Genomic DNA, 5277 nt, shown 5'->3' on the forward strand with positions numbered 1-5277 from the left:
CCATGATGGAGAGGGTGCTGGTCATTGTCCATGATAGAGAGGGTGCTGGTCATTGTCCATGATGGAGAACAGTTTATTCAGTGTCCTCCTCTCCACCGCTGGCTCCTGCCTGAGACCCAGTACAGAGCCAGCCTTTTTGATGATCTTATCAAGTCTGTTGGTGTTGCTGGCTCTGATGCTGCTGCCCCAACACACAACAGCAAAGAAAATGGTGCTGGCAACAACAGACTGGTAGAAGATCTCCAACATCTTGCTGCACACGTTGAAGGATCTCAGCTTCCTCAGGAAGTAGAGTCTGCTCATCCCCTTCCTGTACACAGCCTCGCTGTTAGATTTCTACTTTAAATGACTGATTCAAAGCACAGTCCCATTCCTCAATAGTCAGTATGAACAGGAGGAAAACATCTTTAATGACTGCTGCTTTAAGACATTTGAAGCATTGTGAACTTTTCCTTTATGTGACAGGATTCAGACGTGAAGCTCAGACTGATGAAGCCTCATAAAAGCTTCACATCTACTTTAAAATGACTCCATCACTTCCATTTAAAGATCTTTTAACAGTCAGTGTGATCAAAGTTAAACAGGAATCATCTCTCAGAACTGTTCTCCTTTTTAATTATCTTCATTCTTCCAGGAGAAGATGTGATTGTGCAGTCAGACCACATGTTAATGATCCTCCAATCAGATCCATCCTTTCAGAGCTGCTTATAATCAGTCAGGTGATTAATCTGCTTCAGAGTGAAACTAGAAGACACATCATCATTAAATGTTTGAGCAGGATGAATGAAACATCTGGAGAGTGTTGGCTTTGATCATTAGGATGAAGCAGTCATCAGGTCTGAGCAGTTATGGATGGAGGAAGGAAGGAATGAGAGGAGAGAGGAAGGAAGGGAGGAAGGAAGGAAGGAAGGAACAGTCATTAGGATGAAGCAGTCATCAGGTCTGAGCAGTTCTGGATGATCTGCAACAGAAACAGCTTCATTGTGTGACTTTTACAGATAAAAACGTATAAAACTATTCATCACTTCAGAGGCTCCGGATGTTCTCCGTGTTTAATGATCTTTGTTTCCAGGAGGAGACGCGACCGTGCAGGAATCTGAGAGCGAGTGGGAATCGTTGTGAGTAAACAGTCTTTGTTCCCTCTGGGAGTTAAATGTGTGATTATTCAATAGGAGAACACACACAGACACACACATGCTGCTCATGTGGTTCCTTTCAAAGCGCTGATTCAGCAACTCTCAGCGTAATTATCGGGCGCCATCTTTGAACGCCGTCTCCACGTCTCATTTGAGCTTCGTGCTCGGACCACACTGACGTCTGAATCATTGAAGTTCCCGTCCAAACTCACGCTGACTCATCACTTTACTCACATTACAACACTGCTCAGAGGAGTTTAGTGTTACTTTGTGATTCCTCATGTAGTTGTAGTCCAGACCTCCTTTAAATATAATGACTGTAGCACCATCACACAGTCTGATCCATCATCTGTAAATCAGTTTAAACCAAACTAACCCGTTTAACCCGTTTAGCCTGTTAAACCAGTTTAACCAGTTTAACCAGTTTAACCAGTTTAACTGTTTAACTGTTAAACCAGTTTCAGTGTATTACTTTAATAATGATACATTTAAAACAATATAAATTAAAAATCAGCTTCTGTGTCACTGCAGCTGAACCTGTTAGATTAACCTTCCACAGGAGGGTTTATAACAGAGTATAACAGTTCAGATGGAGAGAAAGAAAGAAAGAAAGAAAGAAAGAAAGAAAGAAAGAAAGAAACAAACAAAGAAAGAAAGAAAGAAAGAAAGAAAGAAAGAAAGAAAGAAATGTAGAAAGAAAGAAATAAAAACAGGGATTCTACTTATATGGGCATCAGGAGGAGCATGAGGCGCCCTCCTGAACCTGTGAACCAATCAACCTGTCAATCACCACGTAGCCACGCCCTAATGCATACCCTGCTTTATCGTCACATATAAAATCAGGGAGGCCAAAATGTCCCAAATGAACATCATACTGCATTGAAGAAGGCTTTAAACTAGCGATTGAGACCATAAACACATTTTGAAAACGTTTACTGAGGTTAGAAATCAAGTGAGAAGTTGGTGAATTCTCCATTGACTTGTATAGAGACGGAAGTCCTTTTGACACCAAAACGGTCGCCCCCTGGTGGCCTTTTGGTAGAATGCAGTTTTAAGTTACTTCCTGGTTGGCCTCATTTCAGAGGACCAGAACTCCCCGCCTGGTTTAATTATGATTATTATTTATTGATCTGATGGTTTGATAGCTGATCAGATATTATTCACTTATAATTCAAATCATAAATGTGAGAAGATGATTCATATGTATGATTTAATTCTTCATGTTTAACATGAATCTTTCATTATTGTGTTAATAAAGTGATCTGATCTAATTTCCTCATCGTATTAACACACAGTGAACTTTTCTCTACTGTCTCATTGTTCTCTTCCTCTGAAACATGAGCTCAGAGACGGAGAGGTTGTGAAATCACTCTGTGGTTAACTGAGACAATGCAACCTTTCTCCTAAAACCTTCTATTCTCTATTAAAGGTTTGAGTCCAAAGGGTCAGCAGATAAATGTGAGGGGTGGTGAGATGATTAATGGGAAAGAAGAACAAACTTACTTCTGATACACAAATGTGTTTTCAGTTTTTGGACTTTTTCTCTAATCTTTGATTTCTGCTGAAATATTGGATCATTTGAACATTTATTGAAATGAAAGCATGTGAGAAGTTTAGAGGTTAAATCAGTATTTGGTGGAGCTGTTAACAACTCATAGACATCTGAGATGTGAGCCGACTACACACTGCTGTCTGGTTCCATCTTTAACAATGTGTTGTATTTATAAAGCTTGTTATATTATATATATATATATATATATATATATATTATATTATCCATTGTGTCAAATCTGCATCTGAAAAGTAACTAAAGCTGTCAAATAAATGTAGTGGAGTAGAAAGTAGCATCACATGGAAATACTACAGTAAAGTACAAGTACCTCAAACTGTACTATAGTAAAGTACAAGTACCTCAAACTGTTAAATAAAATAAAGACTTTTGAGGCTGTGTCATTAATTTGTTGTCATGGTAACAGCAGTGAGGGGGGGGGGGCAGCCTCCTGTGACGCTCCCATAATGCACTGGGGCCGTGCGAGCAGCGGTGGAGGAAATCCGTCTCCAAACGTCCCCTGGGTTAAAATAAGTGGCCAGGAGCCACTTATTTTAAGTCAACCCCCCCCCTCCCTGCTTCAGACCCCCCCCCCCCCCCTCACTACTCGGACCCCCCCCCCCCCCCGGCCTGCTTCAGACCCCCCCCTCAGGGCTCATAACCCCCCCCTTTGGCCTCAGACCCCCCCTGCAGCCGCTCGGAGCCAAGACATGGAGTAAAGTCAGATATGTGGAGGCTCAGTGGGACGCCAGCTGCTGAGTTTAATCCCCACACAGAACTTTCATTTATAATCACCCCCCCCCCCCCACCATGACACCTCCCCCCTCCCCCAATGATACCCCCCCCCCCCACCATGACACCTCCCCCCCTCCCCCAATGATACCTCCCCCATGACACCTACCCCCCCCTCCACAAGACACTCTGTTCTCACCTCACATGACCTTCTAGCAACAAACACTGAGTCCAACAGGAAGAGAACAATAACTATTAATATAAATCCTGCATCAGCTTTAGTCCACAGTCCTGGATAAATACATATATATATATATACAGACCCTTTCCAAAAAATTAGAATATCATGGAAAAGTTGTTTAATTTCCATAATTCCATTCAAGAAGTTAAACTTTCATAGATTATAGATTCAGGGCCCACAATTTAAACGATTTCAAGTCTTTATTTGTTTATTTTTACATACTTTGGCTTCCAGCTCATAAAACCCACGAAAACAGGAATTCAAACAATTAGAATACTGTGAAGAAATCAGCCAAAATGTTGCAGGGCATGAATGTTTTAAACTGAGTGTCACACAATAATCATCTACTAAACTCAAAGCACCTGCACAGGTTTCCCCAGGTGTCATTAAACTGTCTCAGTTCGGTTCAATATGGGGAAGACTGCAGACATGACAACTGGCCAGAAGACCATCACTGATACCCTCCATAGGATGGGTGAGCCACGAAGGTTCATAGCTAAGGAGGCTGGCTGCTCAGAGTGCTGCGTCCAAGCATATCAATGGAAAGTCTAGTGGAAGGGCAAAATGTGGCCGGAGAAGATGCACCAGCAAGAGATGACCGTGGGCTTCAGCGGATTATCAAACAGAGAAGATTCAAGAATCTGGTAGAGATCCAGAAAGAGTGGAATGAGGCGGGAGTCACAGTTTCAAAAAACACCACATTCAGACGCATCCGGGAAATGGGCTACGACTGTCGGGTTCCTCGGGTCAGGCCACTTCTGAACCTGAGGCAATGTAGGAAGCGTCTCAACTGGGCCAAGGAGAAGAAGGACTGGACTGTTGGCCAGTGGTCCAAGGTCCTCTTTTCCGATGAAAGTAAAGTGTGCCTTTCATTCGGGAATCAAGGTCCAAGGGTTTGGAGGAAGACGGGTGAGGAACAGAACCCAAGCTGCTTGCGGTGCAGTGTGAAATATCCACTGTCAGTCATGATATGGGGTGCAATGTCCGGTGCAGGTGTTGGTAAAGCCACAAGTACCAAAACCTGGTTTGATGCCCATGCCACCATGCCGTCACAGTGCTTGGCTGGCCAGCCAACTCACCGGACCTAACCCCCACAGTGAATCTATGGGGTATTCTCAAGAGGAAAATGAGGGGCACCAGACCCAACAACAAAGAAGAGCTGACAGCAAGCATCAAGGAAATCTGGGCTTCCATAACTCCCAGGCAATGCCACAGGCTGATTGCCTCAATGCCACGTCGCATCGAGGCAGTGATGAAGGGATTCCCGACCAAGTATTGAAGATTGACATATCGTTTTGAAAGTACCATATTTTGATTGATTTGATGTGATCCTAATTTCTGGTTTTTTTCTGCAAAAACTGAAGTAAATAGTGATTTCTTCACAGTATTCTAATTTTTTGAATTCCTGTTTTCGTGGGTTTTATGAGCTGGAAGTAAAAATAAATACTTGAAATCGTTTAAATTGTGGGCCCTGAATCTATAATCTATAATCTATTTTATTTTATTATCTTTTATTTTATTATTTCTTTATTAATGTGTGTGTATGTGTGTGTGTGTGTGTGTGTGTGTGTGTGTGTGTGTGTGTGTGTGTGTGTGTGTGTGTGTGTGTTCTCTGCTCT

This window comes from Scomber scombrus, chromosome 1, assembly GCF_963691925.1.
Source record: "Scomber scombrus chromosome 1, fScoSco1.1, whole genome shotgun sequence".
In the NCBI taxonomy this organism is placed as follows: Eukaryota; Metazoa; Chordata; class Actinopteri; order Scombriformes; family Scombridae; genus Scomber; species Scomber scombrus.